The sequence below is a fragment of the Dermatophagoides pteronyssinus genome, unplaced genomic scaffold (genome assembly GCF_027571235.1).
Source record: "Dermatophagoides pteronyssinus isolate colony J.1.1.1.1 unplaced genomic scaffold, Derpt_VIB-CSIC_2022.12 sq0008, whole genome shotgun sequence".
Classification (NCBI taxonomy): Eukaryota; Metazoa; Arthropoda; class Arachnida; order Sarcoptiformes; family Pyroglyphidae; genus Dermatophagoides; species Dermatophagoides pteronyssinus.
In genome coordinates, this window is record NW_027461532.1 from 844553 (window position 1) to 865528 (window position 20976).

Below are 20976 nucleotides of genomic sequence, written 5' to 3' on the forward strand. Positions count from 1 at the left end.
TTTTCATTGCTATCATCAATCTCATCACAAGATCAGAATCCGAAGAAAAGAAGAATCCAAAGAATAAAAAAAGAATCATCAATTGAAATGGACATGATGATTAACTATCATTCAACATTTTTTTCAATAGGAACAATAACAACAAAAAAACTAGGAAAACAAAATATCAATTGAATCACACACACACAGTGTGTTGTCGTTTTATGTCGATTATCATAAATAACCACACACACATTCAACAACAACAACAAAAAAGATTTTCAATTTCAAATTTTATCTCAATTCATTCATATATGACATTTGGTTTTTGGTCAACTATGATGACCACCATCAAAAAAAAAAAAAAAAAAATGGAAAGTTTTCCGGAAATTTTTCATTCCAGCGAAAGTTTCTTAATCTGCCAGCATCAATCCAATAATCATTTTCAATTTGGATCAACTTAATTTTTACCTATCCATTCGATGCGTAGGCAAATGATGAATAGAGATGTTTGTTTGTTTGTTTCTTCATTTAGTCGTTGATTTAGATGGATAGTGTTTTTTTTTCTTAATTTCTATTAGTATCATCATTCAGAAAATTGAAATTGAAACTGTCACAATCGAAAAAAATAGAGAGAGAATTAACGATTAGGTTTATCCATTGTTTTTTCTCTTCTTCTTTACTTTGGTTCAATAATGAAAGAAATGGTTCTTGTCATTCGTTTTTTGTTGTTGTTGTAAGAATTGATCGTCAAATGAGAAGACAAACAAAGATAATTCATTATCCCAAAAACAGAAAAACAAAACAAAACAAGAAAAATTGTCAGACAAGAATGACAAAGTATTTGTAGACATCGTAGTTGAGTGGATCGATTTCGATCGATCGATCGAAAACGATCGAAAACAATCGATTTTTTTTTTTTGTTTCGAATCAATATAACGATGATGATACAGGATAGATTATTGTATACAGCATCCATACATCCATACAGACAGACAGACAGAAAAAAAGACATCGATGACAATGTACACCGGACATTAAGAATTCAATAAAAAAAATAAGAGATTTAGCACAGCGAAAGAAAAAAAAACTGCTAACGAATATTCTCGGCTTTTTCAGGAATATTCTTTCTCTTTCTTTTTGTTTCATTGAAATATAAATACGATAAATTAATTTATTTTGATCCAGTTTCATTCAATGTTTGTGTGTGTGTGTGTGTGTGTGTGCTTAGCAAACTGACTAAATGATAAATAAATACAAAGCAAATGAAGAAAAACTATATATTTCAATGTAGCGATTGATCATATTTAATCCATAATTAATAAATTATTATCATTTATTTTCTTCTTATTATTTTGTTCTTTTAGCAAAATTGTTATTTGAAACCTTGTTTTGGTCGTAGTAGGATTTCAAACAAGCTTAACACTCTTGGATATACTGGACCCAAATAAGAGATAATTTGTCATTTGCTTATATGAGAGAATTTGTGTATTGGAATTCTTGTGTTATTTAATCATTTTTTCATTTTTGCTTTTCATTTTCATTTTGATTTTGATTCATTTCCTTGGCTTTATTTTAGGCTGTTGACAAGTGAATTATGTTTCACAAGTAACTTTGCCCAAATTCTTTAAGAATTTTTTTTTTTTTTTGAAGAAAAAACAAGAAAAGATTTAGGCAAAAGATTTTTCATCACTTCAAAAGGAAAAGAAAAAAAGGATTCAATGTCGATGTTTTCATCAAAGAAAAAATAAATAAGGTTAGGTAATATCGGTCCAGCTAGCAAAAACGAACGAAAAGATTTATCAAAAGTTATGTCATAGGCAAATATGTGAATATTTTTTCCTTTCTTTCTCCACAACCGACGACAGTAAATGATATGATTAATTTTCCTGTCACTTTTTTTCGATTTCTATGTATGTATGGTCAGTATGAATTCACTCCATATACAACATTTATACATTCATTTTTTTCAATCGAAATATCGATATATCCGATATTGAGAATGACAATTTTTAGCTTGTTTTCTGTCTTTTTTTTTTTGGACTATTAATCATAATCGTTATTAGGAGAATATGGTACATATCAATTTGGTCAATATTGAATCTTGGAAATGACCATTTTAACAACAACAACAACAACAACAACGAAGTAACGAAATAATACCAAGTTTTTTTTTATATCAATGATATCAATCATTTTGCCTCTCTGCTATTACCGAATAATTGTTTATATTGAATGTTTTCAATTGTCGGTTATTGAAAAACGACAACAACAACAACAACGAAAATTGACCAATTGGAACATCATACATGACCAAATAGGAATAATAAATTTAGTAACCGGATCAATCAATCCCGTTGATAAAGATATTTGATGATGATCCGATACATTTGAATGTTTCTGATACAAAATTTACAATGTAGGCGTCCTGGATCAATTGGTGATGAAGGTGGAGACATTCGACGCCTACGAGTGGTGGGATATTTTTTCTTTTTTTTGGCTTCAAAATGGATAACTCTTTGATTTTAATCAAAATCGATTGATTGATTGATCGATCAATCCATCAATCAATGATTAGTACAACACAAAATTGATGTAGGTGTATTTTGTACGATGATCATCATTTATTCGATTTGACTTTTGACAGTTAATTGATGAAACATTGAACAAAAATTTTACAAATTTTCATTTCGATCAATGTCAATTAAGCATGTCTAACAAAAACAAAAAAGAAAAAGAAAGAAAATTCCTATGTTATGATCATTAAGATGATTATTGATGATGGCCATCATCAAACGAATGGATCGTTTTTAATGATGATAATGATGAAAAATGAAAATGAAAACAAAACAAACAAGAAAATGTGTAATATGATGATGCAAAACACGAAAAATGAAAAAATGATTTGTATTTTTTTTTTGGTTTTTTCATGACTTTTTTTCTTTGATTCTCGGTCGGTTGTTGTTGTTGTTGTTTTGCTTGACTAAGCAAAAAAAACAACAACAACAACAACAACAATCCTTTTCCAATAGAGATGTATTTGTTTCAAGAAACCACAACAACCATAACAACAAGGCAATTAGAAAGTAATTTTGTTGACGAAAAAAACAAAACAAAATGACCGCAATAAAAAAATGAAAGAATAACAAAAATCCGTATTGGCGATAATGATGATCATAATAGCTTCATTATTATTTGCTCAATCATCAAAAAAAATCCAAGAAAAATAGAAAAGAAAAATCATTGAAGAATTGAAACAAAACAAAATATTTATGATGATTGGCAATCATCATTGAATCATCGATTTTCTTTATTATTTTGTTGTTGTTGTTCGGCAAAAAAAAAGGTATCAAATTCTTGAAACAATCAAAATGAAAAGATTTTTGACGAAAACAAAAGTGCAATCAACAGAATATTCACGAAACAAAAACAAAACAAATTCACCTGGTACATTGATGATAAGCATTCAACTATATTCACTATATTCACCAGAATCAAATGAACATTATTATCATTTTTGAATGATGATGTTCATTTGTACAAACACAAATGGAATCAGGTGTCATTTTCAAATTTATGTTTTATCAAATTGAATTTTGTTATAAAAAACAAACAAACAAAAACTTTAAAATAGCCATTACGATTCTGGCAACTTCAAAAAAAAAAAAGTTTTTTGAATTTTTTGGTTTAACAACTTCAACACACTATTCATTCATTTTCATTTTAATGTTATTGTTTTTTCCCTCCCCCTCTTGTTTGTTGTATTACATGATTTACATTTGTCAAGAGACTTTTTATTTTTTCAATTCCAACAATAATGATGATGAACTCGAATTCTGGAAAAGCTTAGCTTAAAGTGTGTGATAGAAACCAAGAAGAAGAAAAAAACCAATTCGAAACATAATATATATTAAACAAATGATGCGAAACAAAACAAAAAAAAACTAAATCTCATAACTTGAATGAATAACTTATGGGCGCCATATGCATAACATGAATATCATCATCATCATCAATGTTACACTTAGAAAAAAGAATAATCTCATAAAACTAAAACAAAAAAAGGTGATTTTATAATTAAAAATTCATGATGAAATGAATTTGAACCTAAAAGAATTCATTAACATTGTTATTTTCTTCTTGTTTTGAAAAAGAAAAAATTGAAAATTAAAAATTGAATTTCATAAAGTGAGAAAGAAAACTTTATCGAAATAAAATTTTCAGGAAAATTTCCCAAGATATTGTTTTTTTTTGAAAAATTTTCTTATTTTTCATTTCAAATTCTCAATAATAACAGTATAGAAAGTTAATTAGAATTATTCTAATGATGATGATTAACATGTCGATGGAGGCTGGTGTTTTTTTTTTTTTTTTTTTTTTTGTTTTAAATGTGCGGCCAGGCATCTGGAGTTCAAGATAAAAGTAATTTTCATTAAGAACCGAAAACTTTTTTCGCTATTGTTTTTGTTGTTATTCATGATGTGATCATCGAATCGCAAAAAAAACAAAGAAAAAGGTTTACTTTATTTGTTTAGTTGTTTTGGGGGGGAGGGTTAAGTTAATGAGAGAAAAACAAAAGGATTTCTTTTCTTTTTTGCTTGTTTAACTAAATAATAAAATCTTATGTTGTTTCTTCACCGAGAGAAGCAAATTTCCCGAGTGTTTATTCCTAGGATTCTCCGATATGATGAAGCTGAAAATCATTTTTTCTTTGTGAACCGAACTTAGCTGGGATAAATTTGACAATGTCGGTGTCTCGATGTATTTTTCGAAGAAACCAAAAAAAATAGAAGAATAACTTATAATCTCAGAAGTCGAGAAGGAAAACATCATTTTAGCTTAATTAACTTTGCCATGTTTTTTGTTTCTGGAACGAAACATCATCATCATCAACAACGACCAAAAACAAACATCAAAATATTGAATAAAAGAGTTAGATTTTCAGAATCTGTCTAATGTCACTTGCTATCATCATCATCAACATCATTTTGCAAAACATTTCAACCTGGTTGGACCATATTAAACACACAGAAAAATGAAACGTAAAATAGTTCGATTTTTTGCCAAAAAACCATAACATTTTTGGGTTTTAACGTCATCCACAAAATGTTATGGTTTTTTTCCTCAATATTTTATGGAAAACTGAAATCGTGAAATATTAGGATTTTTTTCCAGAATATTTCATGATTTTTGGCCAATCTTATACTCAGCCCAAACATTTCATGGATTTTTTGTTTTGCCCAAACATTTCATGGATTTTTTGTTTTGTCCCAATATTTCATGATTTTTTTTGCTAGCCTCAATATTTCATGGATTTTTTTGTTAGCCTCAATATTTCATGAAAAATTTCTGGACTTAGAAAATTTTTTTTCATTTTTGGATTAATCAAAATTTCATAATAAAATATGTACAATTTGACACTTGGCCAAACATATCGCGTTTGCAATGAATTTGCGAAGTTGGATCTACAAAAAAATGATTGATTTGAAACCACGTTTCAATGAGAATGGAATCCTATCCTATCCTATCTTCCGGACAGAATAATCATACAGACAAAATGGATGTTTCCTAAGCAAATTTTTTTCAATAGGGCTAAAGAAGAAGGTATTGGATTGGATCTTCCTTCATTTGTCTAAGATGAGTTCCTAATATCTAATTTGGTTAAAAAATATGAAGGGGTCAGATGTGGCAATTTGATCATGAAGCCAAAACTAGTGGCTGTTGTCCACGCTGGCTTCGTAAACAACTTATAACCTAAAATTGCTTTTGAATATCAGATTGGATTCATGATCGATTCATGAAAAGATTTGGTAAATCGATGTTTGTTCGATTGAGCCATAACAATTGAACTTGAAATTTGAAACAATTCGCTAACATTCGAAACATTGTTAATAATTCAATTAAACAATTGAAATAATTCGAATCCAGCATTTTTGTTTTTAAACGAAGTTTTTGTTTTTCGTTTGCCATTTGACTATTTTTCGAATCACAAAATATTATTTTGTGTAACGGCTCAAAACATGGAAAAAACAATAGAAAGCGTTGTGGCTGGATAAGGAAATCTCCAACGGTCGAACGAGAAATCGGAAGCGATATGGAACTCAAGCAAGCATCAGTGGTGAACTGAGGGCAACCAAGGAAGATTCATCCATTCATGATAAATTATTAGAAATCACATAGCCATGATTTGAGCGATAATCTGGAAAATAAAGCAAACAAATCGGAGAATTTCAATCTATCCTTGGCCAATAATCTTAATTTTTTATCATTTAATTCACTGATTAACTTGTTTACTTTTTGTTTATGAATTTAAAAAATGATCTTTATGCCACCTTAGTCGGCTAAATTTATCTTTCTTTTCTCTTTTATTTCGCATTTTTTTTGTAAATAAAAATATTTTTAACCAGAATATTTCATGATTTTTTGCCCAAAAATATTCAGTCTTTTTCCAGAATATTTCATGGATTTTTCCAAGAAATATTAGGTCTTTTCCAGAATATTTCATGATTTTTTGGCCACAAATATTTGAGTTTTTTGCCTCAATATTTCATGGATTTTGCCCAGAAATACAAAAAAGAAAGAAAACCATAACATTTTGTGGATGACGTTAAAACCCAAAAATGTTATGAATTTTGCCGTATATTTTACGACTTTATTTTTCTGTGTGAAACTTATTCTGTCATGGCTATTATCATAAAAAAAACAATAGATCTATTAAGATATGTGTGGATTTTCATTACGGACAATATATTTTTTTCATTTGGAAACTTTATATTCTGTGGTTTGGTTTTCCAAAAACAACGACGATAACCAACATTTTTGAAACCAAACGGATACATTAAAAAACATCAGAAAAAGAAGAAAATTTTTCTATTTGCAGGTCGTATCAGTTGGCCGGAAATACACCTACATTTGTATGGATCATTTGACTAATCTCATCATCATAATCATCATCAACGGACCAGAAACCAGACTGATAGATTATTTTTGTTGTTGTTGTTTATTTTTGCCGCTTATATGACGATGATTGTCATCATCATCAACAAAGTTTTTTGATGATGTTTAATGTTTTCGGTAATAATAATAACAGTGGTTATACCATTGAATGACATTTCTATTTTGCTTTAAATAACCTAGAAAAACTTGGATAAAAAAAAACGCACATTTGGAGCCAACTTATGGAATAAAATTCTTTGTTGTTTTTCTTTGTTTTTCTTTTTCTGGTTTGACAATCAAGTTTTTTTTCTTTCTCTGTGTTTCGTCTATAGACAAACCAGAAAATTTGATAAAGTTTAGCAAAAAGTAAAATATTTTTTCTAGTTTGCGTGTCATTCAATATTATGCAAATGTCCATGTGTGTGTGTCTGTATTATGATAATCATTTTCATTGGAATTCATTTCAATTTCAATTTTTGGTCCAGAAAAAAGGTATTTTTTGTTTTTGTTTTGTTCATTTTGTCCGAAAAAATGTCCGAAACAAAACTGTACAGACAGAATATCCGTTTGATTGTTTTGCATACCGTTGCAAATCATCATCGAATGAACCAAAACGATAAAAAACGGAACCACACACAAATCGATTAGACACGAAAAACGTGATATGAAAATCGCAAAGAAAAAAAAACTTTCTCTGATTGAATTAAACAAGAAAATACATTCGTTCATTTAATTCAATAAAATTTTTTCGTTTGTTTTTGCCATTACATTTCCATTCTCAAAGGTTTGATCATTGATTCTAAATAATATCTGTCCAAATAAGACAAAGGAAACATGTGACAACGACATAAGGCAAATGGCATAAATAAGAAAGTTTCGAAGTTATTCAGTGCAGTTGATGATTAGTTAGCTACTTATGTAACATGGACATTTATATTATCAATAAACAAGATGATGATGATAATGATTGGAAGAAAAAAGATTTTGGTCAGAGTTAATTTGTGTTAATTATCCTTTTGATTGATTATAACACTCTTTATATGAAAAGGATTAATATTTTTTTTCAATTAGAAAAGTTGCAAACAACAAAAAGTTTATCCATTTACAATTTCATTGATTGAAAATTATCAATAATCAAAGACAGTGTGGACAATTTAATCCCATTTGATTCTATTTCTTTTTCTTTTTTTTTGATGAATGAATCAAACTGAACTGGATTAAAACATTCACAAGACAAAACTAAAATCAATATTTCAATCGTTGATAACATCTATTTCTTTTTCTCATTTACAGAAATTTTACAAAAAATTCATTTCGCAACCATCATTTCATGAACAAAATTTTAATGATTACAATCAAACTAACTATTTATATGGATCAAATACGTGATTATGACGTTTTGATTTGGATAACCATCGAATACATCAATTGAACAAACGATTACTTGTCATTATCATTCATTCAAGAGAGAGAGAGAGAGAGAGAGAGAGAGAGAGAGAGAGAGAGAAATGAAGATCATATCATCTGGTTGAAGAATGAACGAATTTTTGATTTGGCTGTCATCGAAATCATCATCATTACCATTGGCAATCCATTAACCAGTTGATCTGATTAATCCATTTTTGATTTTTTTTTTTTGAAAAGAAAATTCACATTTTTTTCATACAAATGATGTCTGAAATGAGATGCTGATTGAGCTTATCATCATTTTCTATCTTATGTTTAGATAATAAAAGCATTTGATTAGTGCTTTGATGAAGTGAATTTAAAAAATTTTTCTCTGAATTTCTGGCTACATTTTCGGGTAATTTTTTTTCCTTTTAATAATAAGTTATTATGGACACTATCATTGAACATTTATTATGGAAATTATAATAATTTCCAAACAGGCCAAAAATCCTGCAAATTTATCTTTGATGAAAAAAAACTGAACTGAACAACGTTTATCGACGACGACGACGACGAGTTAATTTCATTTGAGGCCGAGAGAGAGAGAGAGAAAAGGTAATTTGCTAATTACCTTTTTTCTCTCTTTTTCTCTCTTTCGGATATATAGTGATAATAATTTTTTCATATCATTATCAACCAAGAATATAATGGTGTGTTATGGTGATAAAATTGAATAAAAAAAATATATTAACGAAAATCAAGAGACCACGTATGGTCATCATTTGTATATTTCAATCAAACCAAATGTATAAAACCCGACCAAAAAATATTTTCATGGTCAAATTATCATCATCAGTAGTTGATTGCCGAAAAAATATTGAAAACTGATAACTGTTATTGATGTGAACCAGGATTTTTCTTTTACAAAAAAAAAAAAAAAAAAAAAAAAAAATCTTTATCAACAACCCAAAACATCATCATAATTTATATGACAATTTCTGTTTAGTTTGAATGTTTAAATGTTTTCTGCAAGAAACATTTTGTCTAGACATTTACATCAGTAATTGAATTGGCCATTTTTTTCAGCAAATCATGTGATTATCTGGTGAATATCGCAAAGAATTCAAAAGAACTCAATAATAATGTCCACTGTAAAAAATAGCATAAGAGTTAAGATCAACAGAAAAGAAAGAAACACATTTTTGTAACACTGCAAAATTGGATCAAAATTCTTGGATCCTATGGTAACAGAGAAAATTTACCTGGAAAAAAAACAGAAATTTTTTCAATTAAGAAGATTACAGTTGGACAGTTGAACAGAAACAAAAAAAAAGTAATCGACCAAATTGAATATAATCGATCATCAAATGTGAGGGGGGCAAAAAAAAAGGTCAGAAAACAAAATCAATCAAATAGCCAAAAGATCCATAAATGATGATGATGATGGTGATAAATTCTTATTGATAATTCTGATCAATCAATCAATCAATCAATCAATCAACATTAATAATCATAATGATCATCTTATGCTAATTGATGATAATGATGGTGGTAATAGTCATTATAAATTAATGTCAATGATGTACTACTATTCATATTCGAAAGAAAAAAAATCAATCATACAGGTAATTGTAATGATGATGGCGTCAAATGTATACATAGTTTTTTTTTAGATTTTGTCAAAATTGAAAAATATCAATCCAATTTTCAATTTTATTTAACACGCACACACACACCGAAAATCTACAAACCTGAATTGAATGAATTTTTCACACACCGATTCTATCTCTCACACAAATTCTGATAGATAATTATCATCAATAGAAAACGTTTAATGAATTATAAATATTACAAGAATCAATGATGATGATTATGATCAGGATGATGATGATGATAATGATGAAAATAATAATGATGATGATGATGGTGACAAAAGGCTTTGATAATCATAATCATCATAATAATTATCACAGAATACATGTGTGTGTGTGATAATGGTTTTTTTTCTTTTCATTTCAATATGTGTGTGTGTGTGTGTCGTCTTCCATTACAATTATTAATTTAATTAATTAAAATAATCGAAAACAATAGGAAAACAGCGTCGGAGACGACGACAACAGAAAAATTTTTATTCAATCAAGCCAAATACCAGGACACCCAATGAATGAATGTAGAATGGAAAGAAAATATATGCCATGCAAAAAACATTGTCATTCGGGTATTCTTTTTTGTTTTCTTGTTGTTGTTTTTATTCAAGCCAATTTTTTTTCCTTTTCGCTACAATTTTTCTGATTCAATTCGGGCTTCTGGTATGTCTGTGAATGCATTTTCCCTGATTCCTAATGAACAATAAGCTTGCTTTTTTTTTGTTGGAACAATGGAAAACAATTGTGGATTCAATTTAACAGCAAAAAAAAGAAAGAAAGAAAAAGAAAGAATCTATCATGTTTTACACACATCATGCAACTGAATGATCATTACAGATTCTTTTTCTTCTTCATTCTTCTTTTCTTTTTGATTTTTGATTTTTGATTTTTGACAACAACAAGAATCGTGTCTATGTCAAAACATCAATCGATGATGACAATCGAAAAAATTTGTTTCGTTTTTTTTTTGAAAACAAAACGAATTGATGTATACCTCAGCAACGATTATCATTATTGATAGAAATTAAAGAATATTTTTTTACAAATTCAATTTCGTTTTTTCAAAAGGTGCCAAAAACAATCTATATGGTAGTCTCTTTTAGTAGATTCAATTTGCTAATTATTATTATTTTTTGGTTTTGTTTTGTTTCTTTTCATTTTTTTTCGAGTGACATTTGCTTTTTCCATTTGATTTTCTTTCGAGTGACAGTAATGAGTATTTTATTCATTGAGTTTGTCAGTGGAAAAAAAAAGAAACTGTCATTAAAATATTTTTACCAAATCCATGACTGAATTTGGTAAAAATATTTTATCTTCCCAAAAATTTATTGCCTATCATCATTGATCATCATTCAAATGATGATGATGATTGTAAAGAGAGAGAGAAAAAATGTTTTTCAAAAATCGATGATGTTTATTCTGACACATTATCGTAACTGAATTTTCAATTTTTCTCCATTCTCTCTTTTACTCTCTTATTTTGTATTTTTTTTTCTGTAACAAAATATCTCATTCACATTCCCAATGGACAATTTTTTTTTCTTTCGCTATTTTCACACAAACAGCCATAAACAACAACAGCATTTTTGAATTTATATTCATATCAGGCGCATTCATTGAATTGAAAGTTGAAAATTTAAATTTTTTTTTGCTTTCACTCATTCAAATCTGTGACATGTGACATTCGATAAAAGTCTATAGCCAAAATTCTTTGATTGTTGACATTAATGATGTTCTTGTAATGTAAATTACATAATAATAATAATAATCATCTTCGACAAAATAAATTTGAAAAAAAATCAATAACATTTCTAAATATAGAAAAACATGACATGATGATTATGACATTAGTTGTGTATTTGAAAATGATTTTGGAATCCAATGAATTTGTTGTTTCAAAAAAGAATTTTTCTCCATAGGGAAATAATCGTTTCATTCAAAATAAAAGGACAATTACAGGGTTATTTCCGTTTTTATTTACAGGAATTCAAAAGATGAACAAGCGGATTTCCCGTTTTTTGAAATTTTTTTACTCTAATATCCATATCCGAAGTATGAATGAATGATGATTACTTGAATTTCAATACTATGAAAAAAGAATCCGATTCTGTTCAATTTGCTTTTGAAAGAATAGATTCTTGCTTTGAATTCAGTGAAATGACCATTATGAGAATAATAACCGGTAGAATCCAGAAAAAAATGGTTTTTCACATTGAAACTCTGGTGACAGATAGAAAAATAATTAATGTAAAAAGAGAAAACCAAACTTGTCAACAATAATCATATTATTTCGAAAGAGAAAATGACCCACGAATATGACTTTCATCACCACACGTATCACGAATTTTTATTCAATGAAATTTCAACATTCGCACATGATTCTTGTCTGTGAAAAAAAATAAATGTAATCTGTGTGTGTGTGTGTGACACAATCAACCACAAGGGAAATTATGATGGATCAAATAAAAAAAAGCAAAAAGCGAAAAATATGAAACATTAACATCCAAAAATGAAACATAGTCGAATAATTCATTTTGACAGTTATTCATAACCTTTCTCTCTCTCTCACTGACTCTCTTTTTCATTCACTCGAGAAAAGTAAATTTAAACCGAATGACTTCTGTCAATCAAAACAAAACCGAAATTAATTTTATAAAACAAGGGAGAACAGAAACAAAAAATGAAACGGAAATATCTATCAGTTGGTGTAGAGGAAAATGACCACCGACTGATCATTTTTTTGTTTCGGGTATCATCGGGTATATTTAGTAAAAGATTTGACCTGTTTCACACACACACACAAAAATGTTTTTACTAAACTATTTCGACTTTTTTTTGTCTTTTTGTTTTTGGCAAATTGTAAAATGATTGATTTTTTTTTGTTCACTCGTTTTGTTCGATTGAAAAAGAAAACCTTTAGAAAATAATTTCAATTCAAAAAAAATCTAAATTCATTCATGCAAAACGGGAAAAAAAACCAAAAAAACGGACATTATTGGTAATCATCATCAATAATCAATGATTTTGGATCGATATCTTTTGATGATCAAATTGTGTGTGTGATCGATTGATTACGGATATATATTGCCAAAAAACAAAAAACGCTAACTATTCATGCACGCTAACAACTGATTGGAGAAAAAAAAAGCCATTGAATCATATGTGTGGATATTACTTACGGTTATGATTGTTGTTGTGGTCGATCGTTCGTTTGGTTTTCCTTCGAAATACCACCATCAAATCTGCAGATGATCAATTTTTTATTTTCTGATTATGATCTAACCGGAAACATACAAAAAAGAAAAAATGATATGATTTGAAAATTAGTCAATCGACAAATTATGTAAATAAGCAAAAAAAGCAAAGGGAAAATTTATGCATATGATTTATCCATTGATTTGTTTGATTACAACCGATCGATAATCGATCAGAACAACTAACCACACACACACACACACACAAAATTGATTTTTTCTTTGGATATTGATTTCGAATCGAAAAAGATTATTATCATTATTATGATGATCCATCATCAAACAACAAAGAAGAAGCAAAAAAAAAAATCGCAAATCGAAAATTCAAAGTTTATGGTAATTTGTCATTGGATCAACAATTTTGGTGTCCAAAAAAAAAAGAAAAGAAAAAAATTCCTGCCATAATGGAATCATTATCCATGGATTTTTTTTCAATGGAAAAAAAAATCAAATTCCCATCAATCAGAGATCAAAGATCTTGGTTTATTTTTTGCCATTTCTGGTTGCACAAACCAAAAAGGCAGTTTTATTTTTTTTTCTCTTTCTCATTTTGACATCTAAAATCTAATTCTGATCATCATCGTTCATTGAAATAAAGGGGGACGAAATATATTCTCTCACAGAAAACAAACAAACAAACAAATTGACAATGTACGAAAATCATTTTTGTTGTTGTTGTTGTTGAAACCTGAATCAAGATTCGAAATGATTCAGAATGCAAGAAAAAAAAAGATAGAGATAGAAACCATTCTCGATTGATTGCCAATTACCGTCGTCGTCGACGAAGAAATTCAGAGAATTTTGAACAAAGAAAATTGCGAGCAAAACAACAAGAAAAGCTCATTTTTTCTTTCCAATTCTTTCAAATAGTTTTTTTTCCTACGATAAATTCGGCTTATTGGCAAAGAAAAAAGTGAATTTTTTTTTCTCCCGCAAGTCAGTTTATTTTCCATTTTTGTTATGAGAAAAAAAAACTTTTTTTTTAAAAAAAACCTGGATGAAAACATTTTCAATTACTCAAATGAACCATGAATATTTCTATTTTGTTTGAGCCAAAAAAAACGAATAGAATATTTCCACTGTTTAGTGAAAAATGAAAATTCTGTTTGATCGTTAAAGTTCAAAAGAACAGAAGAAAAACAAACAGAAATTCAGTAGAAAAAAAACACAGAATTTCGCCTTGTTAAAAATGATTGAGATGGGTTAAAAGTAAGAAGCAAAACACACACACACACTACCATCATTATCATCATTTTGAAAAATAACCATAATTAATAGCAATGTAGAGACAATTCAAACGAACGAACGAAAAATGACATCATTTAACACAGTGGATAATTCTTTCAAAACACCACCACCACCAACACACACACAAACACTTGACCTACTTGAATTTATCAAACATTGCTGTCCTTGAAATGAATTGTTTCAAATTTGAATTTAGCCTGTTAACAAAAAAAATCTTTTTTATCAACACCGTTTACAACAATAATAATGATTTACATTACTGCCTGTTTCTTGTCTACGGATTATCATTTGTTTTTTTGCTTGCCTAAAAATACTTTGTTTTATTTTTCCTACTTCGAAATTTTAATCTGTTCAACCAAAATTAAAATCTGTAAAACTAAAAAACGGAAATTATTTTCATTCAAAAACTGAAGAAAATCACTTCTAAATCTCCTTTTTTCTCCCTCTTCTTCTAAAGACTTTGCCAGTAATGAATTTTTCCAACAACCAAAAAAAATCCATCCTATTCGTTTAAATGTTTTTTTGTTTTTTTGCTTGTAAAATGATGAAATTATTTCTTTTTTTCCATACAGAAAAAAAATACTGCCAGAGCTAAACAGAACAGAAAAATGCAATATTCCATTAATGATAATGATGATTGTTATTATTATAATAATAACAATCACACAGAAAAAAAATGAATGAATGAATGAAAATAATATGCTTTAAAAACATCTTTTTGTTCTATTTTTGGGTTATCTATCTATCTTCTGCTATCTCCACCATCCGTTGGCCAATGATTATTACGATGATGGGTTATGCGAGTGTGTTTGTGTGTGTGACATCTTTTGTCATTCATTTAGCAAATCAAAGAGGTTAAAATCTTCTTACCATCCACCATTATTTTTTGCTTTTTTCTGGTTATAAAGATGTCATTTATTCAATTATAAACTGCAAGAAAAAAAAAACATCAGGCAGGAAAAAAATTGACCAAAATGGTGATTGGGATGGCTGTTTGTGCATTTTGGAAAAAAAACCATTCAAAAAAGTTTTTTTCTCAAAGCAAAAAATTGTCCCCAAATGTTTTTGTTTTTCTCATTCAAAATACACCGGTCATTCATTTCAAATGTTTATCACTTTAAAAGTGAGCTTTAGGAAACGAAAACAAAAAAAAAAATGCAAATTTTATCATCGGTTTTTTGAAAATTCTTTGAAATTTCACTGAAAGCATTATTGAAATCGATAGAATCCATATCCACACAGAGCAAAAAAAAAAATACCCATTCAAAGCAATTATTTTTCAATAATGGAACAACAACAACAACAATAACGATTATTCTCTGGTTCTCTTTCCCTGGATAGCGATTCATTCATTCAATTGTCGTAACAGAATTGTTCAATGTCCAGAATAGCCCAGAATGCCATTACAGAGAAGAAAAAAAACTATATCCCCAAAACTATCATAATGGTCATCATCATCATGATGGCTGGCTGGCTGGCAATTTCAGCAACAACAAAAAAAATTGGTATTTTGCATATTCAACGTCGGCAATATGATGATGATGATTTTGGGTTGCACAAGTATACCAGAATCTAATGAAAATCAAAATTCACAAATGTTGTATGTGTGCAAATGCAAATCATAATATCAGAATTTATTTTTTTTAAACGGAGGTTTGATTTCACTTTTTCTCATTTTAACTGATGAAAAACATTAACCAGAATTTTTTTCAATCATCATCATCATGATGATGATGATGACAATCCTCCAAATGTTTCGGGAAAATTTCTCTCAGCTAATTTAGCAACATGAAAACAATACGATATTTTTGTTAAAGTTAATTCCGTTGATTTCCGAGAAAATTTTCTCGTAACATTTGGTCGTGATAAACGTTTCGATTTTTGTTTTTGTTTTGGTTTTCGGTGAATAACCACCGAAGGTGTTGAAAATTGAATATGTTTTCATATCGTCCAGGTCGAATTTTTCACATGTTTTTCACTGTTTTTTTTTCTTTCTTGACAAGTTTTCCCTAGACTAATGGTGTGATCTGTGTGTGTGTGAACATGATCATAATGAACAACAACAACAACAACAACAACAACAACATTGTCACTTTGCATAATATTCATTTCATTCATTCAATCAAACACGACAACGTGATTAGGCAGTTGGCCAGCTTGATGAATTAATTTTTTCTTCAGTTGTTTTATTTTTATTATTATTATTATTACCTGGTCATTATGTTGATTATTATCATCATTGTATCTTTCATAAAATACAATGAACATTTTTCACACAATCGATTCAAATCAACAACAACAAAAATGATTATCAAATAATGATGATGATGAGTGAAAAAGGTGAAATTCATGAAATGAAAAAAAACTCGAGAATTTTTTTCCAAAAAAAAAACATATTCAAAATCCGATTTTCTTCTTTTCAATTTTCTTTTTCTTCAAATTCAATAACAATGAGAAATGAAATGAAATTTCCAAAAGTCTGAAAATCAAACAAACCAAAACATCAAACAAACCAAAAACACACACAAAAAAAAAATAGAAAGAATTGAAATCAAATCAACCGGAAAACAAGACATTCAACCAACCATATTAAATATTAAACATTTTTCATCATCAAATCATTTGATTCCATATAATAATAACCAGAAGCGTCAAGAAATTTTTCCATTTTCAATGGTAATTTGAATTTTTCATTGTCCTGTGGAATCACTGACTGCTATCACCACATATTAACTTCAACGAAAGAATATGATGATGGTGTTCACCATCATCATCATATTCTTTTGATTCGTCTTTTCTTATTTTCTTTTTTAGAAAATTCAAAATTCAAATATATCATGATTATGTGCGATGAAAAAGGAAAAAATGCTTTTCGAAAAGCAGAAAATTTATCATCATATTTTTTCGCTGAAAAGTGGAAAAAAATGTCATGTAATGACAGTGAACGAAAAAAGGAAATCAAGAATCAAAAAAGAGAAAAGAAAAGAATTCATCAAATGTGAATTGAATTGATGAACAACATTGATTCTTGTTCTTCATCTTTTACCACTCAATTTATGCCCGGAAGGTAGTCTCTAGTGGTGTTTCAAGTGAAAAAAACTAAACTAAACTAAACATTAATAGTGAGAATATGATGAGGAGAAAAAAAATGTTCAGCATCAATGTTCAGTATCATCAAATTTTGTTTTTTTTTATTTATTTGAAATTCAAAAAAAAACTATGAAATGAAAGGAACGATGATGATGATGATGAGTTATCATCACCGTCATCTTCTTCGTAACAAAAAAAAAAAATGAAAAATGAAAACATCATTATATCGACGATATATACGACTTTTTTTGCTTGCTTCTTCTCTCTCGACAATCGTTATATCATATTTTTCGATTTTTGTTGAATGAAGAACGAAAACAAAATATTGGATGCAAAAATCGTTTAATTTTTCAGTTTTCACATTCGGTTATTTTGGATGCGGAATTCGATGGATGAGAAAATCGACATCCGGCAAAGTTTAAACTTTTTCATTTCGGAAAATTTCCTATATCCAAATACACACACACACACACACACGCAATCAATCTAACGGTCATCTTTCTGTTCCTGGTAAGTTTCCTGCCAACCAACTTCTGAATGATAATGATGATGATGATGGCCATATTATTTTCTTTTTTTGTTCTTTTCATCATCATTATCATCTGTGGATCATCATCGATCGTATAAAATTGATACGGGAAAACAAGGGAGATATATTTTGATAAACCGATTCAAACTTGGTGATAAATAACAAAAAAAGAGTTTTTGTGTGTGTGTGTGGTTTTCATTTTCATTTTCATTTTTATCATCATCAGCAGCAGCAGCAAAATTACCATAAAACATTGAATGAAATTCAGTGTTAAATGGTCACATGAGACATTTTTTTGAATCGAGCCAAAAACTTTGAATGATAATGAATGATTATTGGAGTAAATGAAACCAATAAATTATTGAATAATGAGTAATATTCCAATTCCGAAATGAAAAAAGGGTTAATCAATTATTTTCGAATCGCATAAAAGCAAATTATCCATAATTATGTTGTTGTTGCCAAAATCGAGAATTCAATAGGTGTATTTTGACAGCAATTATCAAGAAGAAGAAAAAAAGCACTCAAGAATCGGCTATAGAAACAGAATCCATAAAAATAAAATTCTTATTATTTTTTAAAGAATTGAATTTTACAATAGTTTTTTTTGAAGAATTTTGACAATAAAAAATCCATTTTTTCATGTTTCTAGATGGCAAAAGAGAGAGAGAAAAAAATCCGATTATTGTCGAATTTTGAAATTAAATGAAAATTCTCAAAGGTGACATTTTTGACACCAGAATTGGTTCTACTGGTTCTTCTTCTTCTTCATGGAAAAAAGACACAGAATCGAAAAAGAATTCAATTTAAATTTCATATTTTTATTATTATTGTTTTACTTCAATCATCGTTTATCACTCAATTCTGGTATTTTTTTTTTTTTTTTTGGGCGCCTGGTTGTCAAAACAAATTATCACCAACCACTAAATTGATTGAGAATGTCTTAACGATAAAATCAAGCAAAAAAAAATCAATTTATCGTCAAAATCTTGACAGAATTTTTTTCGTTTTCAATTTTTCGGGCTACAAAAAAATACAATGTTGCTAATCGATGGTGCTAACCATGTAATAAAACCTTTTTCTCACTCTCCAGAATATCCATATAATCGATCTTTTTTTCACTATTTTATGACAACAAGAAAAAAAAATAAGTGTCATCTTCGTTGCCACCTTCATCATCATCATTATCGATTGATAATTCTCGTGTTAAATAGGCAAAAAAAAAGAGAAAGTGAAAACGGTGTCCGAGAAATGATTTCGAAAACGAAAATGATCCAAAATGAAAGAAGAAAAAAAAATTTCACACTTGATCGCTTGATTCCCCCCATTGAAACTAATGATGATGATGATCGTTAACACTAACACCAACACCACCACCACCACAATAAATGATCCATTTCGATATTAATTTCCTGACAGAATATCATCAACACCAAACAACCATCAGGTATACCAAAGTAAAAAAAAAAATTGTATCCCATTTAGAGAAAAAAAAAGCAATTGGAAATAACCGATAATGATAATGTCATCAAGACGATCCAAGTTTCAGGAACAAAATCTCTTGTACTATTTTTTTCAAAATAACCATAAAAGAAATGAAAGAAACTTTTCTTTTTTCTTTTTTCTTTTTTGCTTATGAGTTTTGGTCATGCAATGCATTACCGTTACAAATAATAATCATCATAAAAAACTGTAAACCACCACCACCATCGAATAATAATAATCAATATGGATTTCAATTCAATTAGAATCAAGAATCAAGAATCAAGAATCAAGAATCAAGAATCAAGAATCAAGAAAAATAAAATATTGAAGAAAAATAAAAATGTCGGTCATAAATGTTGGTGTTTCGGAATCGATTTCAGTATTGATTTCAGCATACTTTTCTTTTCTCATTTGGAATTGAAGTGAATGAAAAGAAAAGAACCAAGAAATGAATGACACCTTGAAGGTGTGTGCGAATTTGTCATTTTTTTTCTCAGTTTCTTCAAGAAGAAGAAGAAAAAACTTCATAATCATTAATGGTTATGTCTTTTTTTTTGCTTTGGAGGGGAATATATTTTCCAATCAAAAAGTCGATAATTCTTTTTGGAAAAATAAAAACGAAATTAACATTGATTAGTCTGGTGGGTTCCCTCTGTGTACATCGTTCAGATGTACAAAAAAATTCTCATCATAATTTGAATTCACATTTGATGAAAACCAACAAGAAAAGAAATTTTTTTCTCTAAATCATCACACATCCTAGCACGATCCAACCACCAAATTCTGACCAAGCTAAATTAGATGTAATTTTAGTAGGACGAATGAATGAATAGTGAGAAAAACAACAACAAACCGAATATCCGAATAATTTAATTATATTAATATGATTTTCATTCACAAAAACATATAGTTTCAAACTATGAAAATTTCGAGTTCATTACTCTTCAACCCAAAATTACCGGTCAATGTTTTTGTAAAGTTTTTTCTTTCTGGAACAACAACAACATAAATTGTTAATTGTTTTTCTGGGAAATTTCTTTGGAATTTTTTCGAAAAGTTTCTTTTTTTACAAATTCAAATTCTGAAATTAAAATGTAGAGTTTTTGTTTGAACGAAAAACTAAACTGAATAAAATAAAATACAAACATCAATTCAAATTAAATAAGCATCTCTAAACACACACACACACAAACAAACAAACATACGAAGAGAAAATGAAATTCCAGAAAAACAAACAAACGAAAAAACGAAAAAAAAATTCATTTTGTTTTATGTTTTTTCAATGGGAAAAAAAACGTGCAATGTATTTTTTTACGCGTTCCTGGGCATCTTTGGATGATGTTTGATGTTTGTTTGTTTGTTTGTTTGTTTGTCAGAATTTTAAAGTGGAAACAAAAAAACAAAGTAATTCTTTTTTGCT

The 20976-nt window shown here is 28.5% G+C and overlaps 1 protein-coding gene across 1 annotated transcript in view; it reads right to left on the minus strand.

Moving 5' to 3' along the window:
• The window catches only part of LOC113796029 (uncharacterized), a 52797-nt gene that overhangs the window by 25902 nt on the left and 5919 nt on the right, over positions 1 to 20976 (minus strand). Inside the window, exon 2 of the mRNA XM_075820817.1 lies at positions 13130 to 13228. The gene's annotated coding sequence lies outside the window, so the exon portion shown is untranslated. The remainder of the gene's footprint in view (positions 1 to 13129; positions 13229 to 20976) is intronic.